At 41.5% G+C, this 12,709-nt stretch overlaps 1 protein-coding gene across 3 annotated transcripts in view; it reads right to left on the reverse strand.

Annotated features, from left to right (window-relative positions):
* angpt1 (angiopoietin 1) overlaps positions 1-12,709 on the reverse strand; it is a 405,920-nt gene that overhangs the window by 39,938 nt on the left and 353,273 nt on the right.

Here is a 12,709-nt window from a genome sequence, read left to right on the forward strand (position 1 = left end):
TCCTCATGTCATTTCTACGCATACACACTTTTGTCTGTAAATAAATAAAAAATAAAGTAAAAATAAATAACAATAAAAAATGAATGACTTAAAATCTTAAATAAAATAAAAAAATAAAACAAATAAATAAAAACAACAAATAGAAAAAGTATTAATAAAAATAACACAACATCATTAAAATTACATAAATTAAATAAAAAATAAATAAGGAAATATAAAAATTTGCTATAAACACACACACACACACACACACACACACACACACACAAACACACACACACACACACACACACACACACACACACACACACACACACACACACACACACAGTATATTTTGGAATAATTTCCATGTCTGTAATGAATCCATTCGGCTGTAAACAGCCGCAGAAAGTCTTCTGAAACATCTCATAATGCTGCGCAGGTGCTTTCGACAGTAATAATTACAGTACAGCATAACTGATCCAGATCAGTATGAATCAGTAATGAGCAGTATATGAATAATTCTCTGCATTCCTCCAGCTCGAGGAAAACCAGCAAAAACTTGAAAAAAATAAACAATGAAAGCAATGGAAATCATGAGTTGTGGAGGGATTTATGCATATGTAAATATATATATATATATATATAATGTAACTAGATTTCAGTTTAACTATTTTGAGCTTTGTTTTGTTTGTATATTTGTAAAATATTTTAATATTACAAATAATTTGGTGCACCAAATTAAATATTGGTATTGACTTAAATTGTCAAATTATAATACTAGTAAATATATAAATAGTAATACATAAATAATTAACAATAATTCAGCATAAAATATTTAAGTTAAGTGAAACAACACAAATAGTATTACTTGTACTATTTAAAAATGACTAAATGTTATAGGAGAGATTATAATATTTTTTTATAAATTCTGACATCAGTTACATCTGGTGGTTTGAAGGAGAGCAGCAAAGCATGAAGATTTCAATAAAAAAAATAATGAGAATTTAGGGCTAAAATGTAATCCATAAAAAATACGAGTATTTTAATGTCAGAATTTACAGCCCTTTTTTAGAGTTCTAATAAGAATAGAAATAATAATATTAATAATAATAATAATAATAATAATAATAATAATAATTATTATTATTATTATCATTATTATAATAATAATAATAATTATTATTATTATTATTATTATTACTACTACCACTATTATTATTTTTATTATTATTATTATTATTATTATTACTATTAATAATATTATATTTTATTATTTTTATTATTATTATTATTATTATTATTACTACTACTACTATTTAAATATTTATTAATAATAATTATAATTTATCATTACCATTATTATTATTATTATTATTATTATTAGGGACCGAGCACCGAAACGGTGCGTAGGCCCTATTGGAATTGCTCTGTTTATTATTATTAGGGACCGAGCACCGAACGGTGCAAGGCCCTATTGGAATTGCTCCGTTTCTTATTTAGGGACCGAGCACCGAAACGGTGCGTAGGCCCTATTGGAATTGCTCCGTTTATTAGGGACCGAGCACCGAACGGTGCAAGGCCCTATTGGAATTGCTCCGTTTATTATTATTATTATTATTATTATTATTATTATTATTATTCTTTTCCGGAATGAATCGCAATTTTGAGGGGCTAAACATGCCCGAAAACTCACGGAACTTTGCACACGCCTCAGAAGTGGCGAAAATTTACGTTTATTATGGGTCTCGGAAGTGGGCGTGGCAAAATGACTCGACAGCGCCACCTAGAAAAATTAAACGGACGAGCCCCCGATCCACGAATCACGCACATGCACGAAAATTGGCACACATCTCAAACATGCCAAAACATACGAAAAAGTCTCTTGGAGCCATATCTCAAATCCAACAGGAAGTCAGATATTTTTAACTTCCTGCAGCGAAAAAGTGGCATTTTTGCCATTTCCAGGCGTTGTATTTTAACGAACTCCTCCTAGGGATTTTATCCGATCAACACCAAAATTAGGTTTTGTCATCTAAAGGCCTTGGCGATGTTAAATTGCGAAGCTTTAGAGTTTTCGTCGATGGGTGTGTCCGTGGCGGCTTCGCAAACTTTGACGATTCGCCACAAAACAGGAAGTCATTATAACTCAGTGATACATTATCCGATCTGCCTCAAAATTCACACGCTTGATAAGCGTCCTGACCTGAACACGTTCACATGCCACTATCCAGATACAGTTATAGCGCCACCTGCTGGCCACAGGAAATGACATGTTTTACAGTGTGACAAACTCCTCCCACAAACTTTATTGTACCAGCACCAAATTTGAGTGGTGTTATCTGAAAGCTCTAGCGATGATATATTGTGAAGATCTAGAGTTTTCGCAGAGGGGCGTGTCTGTGGCGGCATGACAAACCTCAACGCTTCGCCATGGAACAGGAAGTCCTTATAACTCAACCACACCAAGTCCGATCAGCCTAAAACTTCACATGCTTGATAAAAGTCCTTTCCCGAACACATCCCCATAACAATAGTGAAGTGGGCGTGGCAAAATGACTCGACAGCGCCACCTATAAAAATTAAACGGACGAGCCCCTGATCTACGAATCACGCACATGCACGAAAATTGGCACACACCTCAACCACGCCAAAACATACGAAAAAGTCTCTTGGAGCCATATCTCAAACCCAACAAGAAGTCAGATATTTTTAACTTCCTGCGGCAAATAAGTGGCATTTTTGCCATTTCCAGGCGTTGTATTTTAACGAACTCCTCCTAGGGATTTTATCTGATCGACACCAAAATTAGGTTTTGTCATCTAAAGGCCTTGGCGATGTTAAATTGTGAAGCTTTAGAGTTTTTGTCAATGGGCGTGTCCGTGGCGGCCTCGCAACTTTGACGATTCGCCACAAAATCGGAAGTCATTATAACTCAGGCATGCATTATCTGATCTGCCTCAAAATTCACATGTTTAATAAGAGTCCTGACCTGAACACATTTACATGCCAATATCCAGATACAGTTACAGCGCCACCTGCTGGCCACAAGAAATGTCATGATTTACAGAGTAATAAACTCCTCCCACAAAATTTTTCGTATCAGCTCCAAGTTTCGTTGGTTGTTATCTGAAAGTTCTAGCAATTACATTTTGTTAGGGTCTGAAATTTTCACAGAAGGGCGTGTCTGTGGCAGCATGACAAACCTCAACGCTTCGCCATGGAACAGGAAGTCCTCATAACTCAACCACACAAAGTCCGATCAGCCTGAAACTTCACATGGTTGATAAAAGTCCTCCCCTGAACACATTCACATAACATTATTGAGTCACAGTCATGGCGCCACCTGATAGCAGAAGGTAGTTTGGCTTATAACTCAGCCAAACAATGTCCGATCTGCCTGAAAATTCACAGGTTAGATGAGATGCCTCTCCTAAAGACATCTACATGCCGATCTTGAGTCACAGTTATAGCGCCACCTGCTGACAGTAGGAAGTTTTGCATAAATCTGTGATTTTTCTCAGGTTCTTTATATATATCGGCTGAAATTAATATTGTTCGCTGTTCTCTGTTATCCTGAGGCTACCGGGCGGCGGTGAGCCTGGGTGCGAGGTCCCTATCATCGCTGCTTGCAGCTTTAATTAGGGACCGAGCACCGAAACGGTGCGTAGGCCCTATTGGAATTGCTCCGTTTTTTATTATTATTATTATTATTATTATTATTATTATTCCGCCCCCTATCGGGGCACTTTTGAGGGTCTAAACATGCCCGAAAACTCATGAAAATTTGCACACACACCAAACGCAGTGTAAATAGCAGGTTGATATGGGTCTCGGAAGTGGGCGTGGCAAAATGACTCGACAGCGCCACCTAGAAAAATTAAACGGACGAGCCCCTGATACACGAATCACGCACATGCACGAAAATTGGCACACACCTCAAACATGCCAAACCATACGAAAAAGTCTCTTGGAGCCATATCTCAAACCCAACAGGAAGTCGGATATTTTTAACTTCCTGCGGCGAAAAAGTGGCATTTTTGCCATTTCCAGGCGTTGTATTTTAACGAACTCCTCCTAGGGATTTTATCCAATCAACACCAAAATTGGGTTTTGTCATCTAAAGGCCTTGGCGATGTTAAATTGCGAAGCTTTAGAGTTTTCGTCGATGGGCGTGTCCGTAGCGCCCTCGCAAACTTTGATGATTCGCCACAAAACAGGAAGTCGTTATAACTCAGGCATGCATTATCAGATCTGCCTCAAAATTCACACGCTTGATAAGCGTCCTGACCTGAACACGTCTACATGCCAATATCCAGATATAGTTATAGCGCCACCTGCTGGCCACAGGAAATGACATGATTTACAGAGTAATAAACTCCTTCCACAAATTTTTTCGTATCAGCACCAAAATTGGGTAGTGTTATCTGAAAGCTCTAGCGGTGATATATTGTGAAGATTTAGAGTTTTCGGAGAGGGGCGTGTCCGTGGCGGTATGACAAACCTCAACGCTTCGCCATGGAACAGGAAGTCCTTATAACTCAACCACACAATGTCCGATCTGCCTGAAACTTTACATGGTTGATAAACGTCATCTCTTGAACACATCCACATAACAATATTGAAGTGGGCGTGGCAAAATGACTCGACAGCGCCACCTAGAAAAATTAAATGGACGAGCCCCCGAGCTACGAATCACGCACATGCACGAAAATTGGCATACACCTTAAACATGCCAAAACATACGAAAAAGTCTCTTGGAGCCATATCTCAAACCTAACAGGAAGTCGGATATTTTTAACTTCCTGCTGCATATAAGTGGCATTTTTGCCATTTCCAGGCGTTGTATCTTAACGAACTCCTCCTAGGGATTTTATGCTATCGACACCAAAATTGGGTTTTGTCATCTAAAGGCCTTGGCGATGTTAAATTGCGGAGCTTTATAGTTTTTGTCGATGGGCGTGTCCGTGGCGGCCCCGCAAACTTTGACGATTCGCCACAAAACCGAAAGTCATTATAACTTAGGCATGCATTATCCGATCTGCCTCAAAATTCACATGTTTAATAAGAGTCCAGACCAGAACACGTTTACATGCCAATATCCAGATACAGTTATAGCGCCACCTGCTGGCCACAGGAAATGTCATGATTTACAGAGTAATTAACTCCTCCCACAATTTTTTTGTGTATCAGCACCAAGTTTGGTGGGCTGGTATCTGAAAGCTTAAGTGATGATATATTGTCAAGATCTAGAGTTTTTGCAGAGGGGCGTGGCCGTGGCGGCATGACAAACCTCAACACTTCGCCGTGGAACAGGAAGTCCTTATATCTCAACCACACAAAGTCAGATCAGCCTGAAACTTCACATGGCTCATAAAAGTCCTCTTCTGAACACATCCCCAAAACAGTTATGAGTCAGTCATAACGCCACCTGCTGGCAGAAGGTAGATAGGCTTATAACTCAGCCAAACAACATCCGATCTGCCTGAAACTTCACATGGTTGATTAAATTCCATTACTGAAGGCATCTACATGCCAATCTTAAGTCACAGTTATAGCGCCACCTGCTGGCAGATGGTAGTTTGCATTATAACTCAACCACACAAAGTCCGATCTGCCTGAAAGTTCACATGGTTGATAAAAGTCCTCTCCTGAACACATCTACATAACAACATTGAGTCTGTCGTAGCGCCACCTGCTGACAAAAGGCAGTTTGGCTTGTAACTCAGCTAAACAATGTTCGATCTGCCTGAAACTTCACATGGTTGATAAGATTCCTCTCCTGGTGACATCTACATGCCAATCTTGAGTCACAGTCATAGCGCCACCTGCTGAGAGGAGGAGGTTTGGCATAAATCGGTGATTTTCTCCGATTTTTTTAAACATATCGGCTTAAATTATTACTGTTCGCTGTTCTCTGTCATCCTGAGGCCACCGGGTGGCGGTGAGCCCGGGTGCGAGGTCCCTATCATCGCTGCTTGCAGCTTTAATTATTATTATTATTATTATTATTATTATTCTCCTCCGGAATGAATCGCGGTTTTGAGGGGCTAAACATGCCCGAAAACTCACGCAACTTTGCACACGCCTCAGAAGTGGCGAAAATTTACGTTTATTATGGGCTTCGGAAGTGGGCGTGGCAAAATGACTCGACAGCGCCACCTAGAAAAATTAAACGGACGAGCCCCCGATCCACGAATCAGGCACATGCACAAAAATTGGCACACACCTCAAACATGCCAAAACATACGAAAAAGTCTCTTGGAGCCATATCTCAAACCCAACAGGAAGTCGGATATTTTTAACTTCCTGCGGCGAAAAAGTGGCGTTTTTGCCATTTCCAGGCGTTGTATTTTAACGAACTCCTCCTAGGGATTTTATCCGATCAACACCAAAATTGGGTATTGTCATCTAAAGCCCTTGGCGATGGTAAATTGCGAAGCTTTAGAGTTTTCATCGATGGGCGTGTCCGTGGCGGCCTCGCAAACTTTGACGATTCGCCACAAAAGAGGAAGTCGTTATAACTCAGGCATGCATTATCAGATCTGCCTCAAAATTCACACGCTTGATAAGAGTCCTGACCTGAACACGTTTACATGCCACTATCCAGATACAGTTACAGCGCCACCTGCTGGCCACAGGAAATGACATGATTTACGGAGTTATAAACTCCTCCCACAAATTTTATCGTATCAACACCAAAATTGAGTGGTGTTATCTGAAAGCTGTAGCGATGTTATATTGTGAAGATCTAGAGTTTTCGCAGAGGGGTGTGTCCGTGGCGGTATGACAAACCTCAACGCTTCGCCATGGAAGAGGAAGTCCTTATAACACAACCACACAATGTCCGATCTGCCTGAAACTTCACATGGTTGATAAACGTCATCTCTTGAACACATCCCCATAACAATATTGAAGTGGGTGTGGCAAAATGACTCGACAGCGCCACCTAGAAAAATTAAATCGACGAGCCCCCGATCCACGAATCACGCACATGCACGAAAATTGGCACACACCTCAAACATGGCAAAACATACGAAAAAGTCTCTTGGAGCCATATCTCAAACCCAACAGGAAGTCGGATATTTTTAACTTCCTGTGGCGAAAAAGTGGCGCTTTTGCCATTTTCAGGCGTTGTATTTTAACAAACTCGTCCTAGGGATTTTATCTGGTAAACACCAAAATTGTGTTTTGTCATCTTAAAGCCTTGGTGATGTTAAATTGCGAAGCTTTAGAGTTTTCATCGATGGGCGTGTCCGTGGCGGCCTCGCAAACTTTGATGATTCGCCACAAAACAGGAAGTCGTTATAACTCAGGCATGCAATATTCGATCTGCCTTAAAATTCACACATTTAATAACAGTCCTGACCTGAACAGGTTTACGTGCCGATATCCAGTTACAGTTATAGCGCCACCTGCTGGCAACAGGAAATGACATGTTTGACACTGTAACAAACTCCTTCCACAAACTTTCCCGTATCAGCACCAAAATAGAGTGATGTCATCTGAAAGCTCTAGCGATGATATATTGTGAAGATGTAGAGTTTTTGCAGAAGGGCGTGTCTGTGGTGGCATGACAAACCTCAACGCTTCGCCATGGAACAGGAAGTTATTATAACTCAACCACACAATCTCTGATCTGCCTGAAACTTCACATGGTTGATAAAAGTCCGCTCCTGAACACATCCACATAACAATATTGAGTCAGTCATAACGCCACCTGCTGGCAGAAGGTAGTTTGGCTTATAACTCAGCCACACAATGTCCCATGTGCCTGAAACTTCACATGGTTGATAAGATTCCTCTCCGGAAGACATCTATATGCCAATCTTAAGTCACAGTTATAGCGCCACCTGCTGACAGGAGGAAGTTTGGCATAAATCTGTGATTTTCTTAGATCTTTTTTTATATATTGGCTTAAATTATTATTGTTCGCTGTTCTCTGTCATCGTAAGGTCACCGGGCGGCGGTGAGCCCGGGTGCGAGGTCCCTATCATCGCTGCTTGCAGCTTTAATTATTATTATTATTATTAGGGACCGAGCACCGAACGGTGCAAGGCCCTATTGGAATTGCTCCGTTTATTATTATTATTATTCTTCTCTCCAATGAATCGCGATTTTGAGGGGCTAAACAAGCCCGAAAACTCACGCAACTTTGCACACGCCTCAGAAGTGGCGAAAATTTACCTTTTTTATGGTCTTCTGAAGTGGGCGTGGCAAAATGACTCGACAGCGCCACCTAGAAAAATTAAACGGACAAGCCCCCGATCCACGAATCACGCACATGCACAAAAATTGGCACACACCTCAAACATGCCAAAACATACAAAAAAGTCTCTTGGAGCCATATCTCAAACCCAACAGGAAGTTGGATATTTTTGACTTCCTGCGACGAAAAAGTGGCGTTTTTGCCATTTCCAGGCGTTGTATTTTAACGAACTCCTCCTAGGGATTTTATCCGATCGACACCAAAATTGGGTTTTGTCATCTAAAGGCCTTGGCGATGTTAAATTGCGAAGCTTTAGAGTTTTCATCGATGGGCGTGTCCGTGGCGGCCTCGCAAACTTTGACGATTCGCCACAAAACAGGAAGTCGTTATAACTCAGTCATGCATTATCCGATCCGCCTCAAAATTCACACGTTTGATAAGAGTCCTGACCTGAACAAGTTTACATGCCAATATCCAGATACAGTTATAGCGCCACCTGCTGGCCACAGGAAATGACATGTTTTACATCGTAACAAACTCCTCCCACAAATTTTTTTGTATCAGCACCAAATTTGGGTTGTGTTATCTGAAAGCCCTAGCGATGATATATTGTGAAGATCTAGAGTTTTCGCAGAGGGGCGTGTCCGTGGCGGCATGACAAACCTCAACGCTTCGCCATGGAACAGGAAGTCCTTATAACTCAAGCACACAATGTCCGATCTGCCTGAAACTTAACATGGTGGATAAAAGTCCTCTCCTGAACACATCCTCATAACAATAATGAAGTGGGCGTGGCAAAATGACTCGACAGCGCCACCTATAAAAATTAAACGGAAGAGCCCCTGATCTACGAATCACGCACATGCACGAAAATTGGCACACACCTTAAACAAGCCAAAACATACGAAAAAGTCTCTTGGAGCCATAACTCAAACCCAACAGGAAGTCGGATATTTTTAACTTCCTGCGGCAAATAAGTGGCATTTTTGCCATTTCCAGGCTTTGTATCTTAACGAACTCCTCCTAGGGATTTTATGCTATCGACACCAAAATTGGGTTTTGTCATCTAAAGGCCTTGGCGATGTTAAATTGCGAAGCTTTAGAGGTTTTGTCGATGGGCGTGTCCGTGGCGGCCTCACAAACTTTAACGATTCGCCACAAAACCGGAAGTCATTATAACTCAGGCATGCATTACCCGATCTGCCTCAAAATTCACACGTTTAATAAGAGTCCAGACCAGAACAAGTTTACATGCCGATATCCAGATACAGTTATAGCGCCACCTGCTGACCACAGAAAATGTCATGATTTACAAAGTAATAAACTCATCCCACAAATGTTTTCATATCAGCACCAAATTTGGTTGGTTGTGTATCTGAAAGCTCAAGCGATGATATATTGTGAAGATCTAGAGTTTTCGTAGAGGGGCGTGTATGTGGTGGCATGACAAACCTCAACGCTTCGCCATGAAAAAGGAAGTGCTTATAACTCAGGCACACAATGTCTGATCTGCCTGAAACTTCACATGGTTGATTAAATTCCTCTCCTGAAGACATCTAAATGCCAATATTGAGTCAGTCATAGCGCCACCTAGTGACAGAAGGTAGTTTTGCTTATAACTCAGCCACACAATGTCCAATCAGCCTGAAACTTCACAGGGTTGATAAAAGTCCTCTCCTGAAGACATCTACGTGCCAATATTGAGTCACAGTCATAGCGCCACCTGCTGGCAACAGGTAGTTTGGCTTATAACTCAGCCACACAATGTCCGATCTGCCTGAAACTTCACATGGTTGATTAAATTCCATTACTGAAGGCATCTACATGCCAATCTTAAGTCACAGTTATAGCGCCACCTGCTGGCAGTTGGTAGTTTGCATTATAACTCAACCACACAAAGTCCGATCTGCCTGAAAGTTCACATGGTTGATAAAAGTCCTCTCCTGAACACATCTACATAACAACATTGAGTCTGTCGTAGCGCCACCTGCTGACAAAAGGCAGTTTGGCTTATAACTCAGCTAAACAATGTTCGATCTGCCTGAAACTTCACATGATTGATAAGATTCCTCTCCTGGTGACATCTACATGCCAATCTTGAGTCACAGTCAAAGCGCCACCTGCTGAGAGGAGGAGGTTTGGCATAAATCGGTGATTTTCTCAGATTTTTTAAATATAATGGCTTAAATTATTACTGTTCGCTGTTCTCTGTCATCCTGAGGCCACCGGGCGGCGGTGAGCCCGGGTGCGAGGTCCCTATCATCGCTGCTTGCAGCTTTAATTAGGGACCGAGCACCGAAACGGTGCGTAGGCCCTATTGGAATTGCTCCGTTTTTTATTATTAGGGACCGAGCACCGAAACGGTGCGTAGGCCCTATTGGAATTGCTCCGTTTTTTATTATTATTATTATTATTATTAGGGACCGAGCACCGAAACGGTGCGTAGGCCCTATTGGAATTGCTCCGTTTATTATTATTAGGGACCGAGCACCGAAACGGTGCGTAGGCCCTATTGGAATTGCTCCGTTTATTATTATTATTATTATTATTATTATTATTATTATTATTCTCCTCCGGAATGAATCGCGGTTTTGAGGGGCTAAACATGCCCGAAAACTCACGCAACTTTGCACACGCCTCAGAAGTGGCGAAAATTTACGTTTATTATGGGCTTCGGAAGTGGGCGTGGCAAAATGACTCGACAGCGCCACCTAGAAAAACTAAACTGACGAGCCCCCGATATACGAATCACGCACATGCACGAAAATTGGCACACACCTCAAACACACCAAAACATACGAAAAAGTCTCTTGGAGCCATATCTCAAACCCAACAGGAAGTCCGATATTTTTAACTTCCTGCGGCGAAAAAGTGGCGTTTTTGCCATTTCCAGGCGTTGTATTTTAACGAACTCCTCCTAGGGATTTTATCCGATCGACACCAAAATTAGCTTTTGTCATCTAAAGGCCTTGGCGATGTTAAATTGCGAAGGATTAGAGTTTTCGTCGATGGGCGTGTCCGTGGCGGCCTCGCAAACTTTGACGATTCGCCACGAAACAGGAAGCCGTTATAACTCAGGCATGCATTATCCGATCTGCCTCAAAATTCACACGCTTGATAAGAGTCCTGACCTGAACACGTTTACATGCCAATATCCAGATACAGTTACAACGCCACCTGCTGGCCACAGGAAATGACATGTTTTACAGTGTAACTAACTCCTCCCACAAATTTTTTCGTATCAGCACCAAATTTGGGTTGTGTTATCTGAAAGCTCTAGCGATAATATATGGTGAAGATCTAGAGTTTTCGGAGAGGGGCGTGTCCGTGGCGCCATGACAAACCTCAACACTTCGCCATGGAAGAGGAAGTCCTTATAACTCAGCCACACAATGTCCAATATGCCTGAAACTTCACATGGTTAATCAAATTCCTCTCCTGAACACATCCACATAACAATATTGAAGTGGGCGTGGCAAATTGACTCAACAGCGCCACCTACAAAAATTAATCGGACGAGCCCCTGATCTATGAATCACGCACATGCACGAAAATTGGCACACACCTCAAACATGCCAAAATATACGAAAAAGTCTCTTGGAGCCATATCTCAAACCCAACAGGAAGTCTGATATTTTTAACTTCCTGCGGCGAAAAAGTGTCTTTTTTGCCATTTCCAGGCGTTGTATTTTAACGAACTCCTCCTAGGGATTTTATCCCATCAACACCAAAATTAGGTTTTGTCATCTAAAGGCCTTGGCGATGTTAAATTGCTAAGCTTTTGAGTTTTCGTTGATGGGCGTGTCCGTAGCGGCCTCGCAAACTTTGACGATTTGCCACAAAACAGGAAGCCGTTATAACTCAAGCATGCATTATCCGATCTGCCTTAAAATTCACACGCTTGATAAGAGTCCTGACCTGAACACGTTTACACATCGATATCCAGATAGAGTTATAGCGCCACCTGCTGGCCACAGGAAATGACATGATTTACAGAGTAACAAACTCCTCCCACAAACTTTATCGTATCAGCACCAAATTTGAGTGGTGTCATCTGAAAGCTGTATCGGTGATATATTGTGAAGATTTCGAGTTTTCACCGAGGGGTGTGTCTGTGGCGGCATGACAAACCTCAACACTTCGCTATGGAACAGGAAGTCCTTCTAACTCAACCACACAATATCTGATCTGCCTGAAACTTCACATGATTGATAAAAGTCCGCTCCTGAACACATCCACATAACAATATTGAGTCACAGTCATAACGCCACCTGCTGGCAGAAGGTAGTTTGGCTTATAACTCAATCACACAATGTCCCATGTGCCTGAAACTTTACATGGTTGATAAGTTTCCTCTCCTGAAGACATCTACATGCCAATCTTGAGTCACAGTTATAGCGCCACCTGCTGACAGGAGGAAGTTTGGCATAAATCTGTGATTTTCTTAGATTTTTTAAAATAATATTGGCTCAAATTATTACTGTTCGCTGTTCTCTGTCATCGTAAGGTCACCGGGCG

Source organism: Danio rerio, chromosome 19 (assembly GCF_049306965.1).
Source record: "Danio rerio strain Tuebingen ecotype United States chromosome 19, GRCz12tu, whole genome shotgun sequence".
NCBI lineage: Eukaryota > Metazoa > Chordata > Actinopteri > Cypriniformes > Danionidae > Danio > Danio rerio.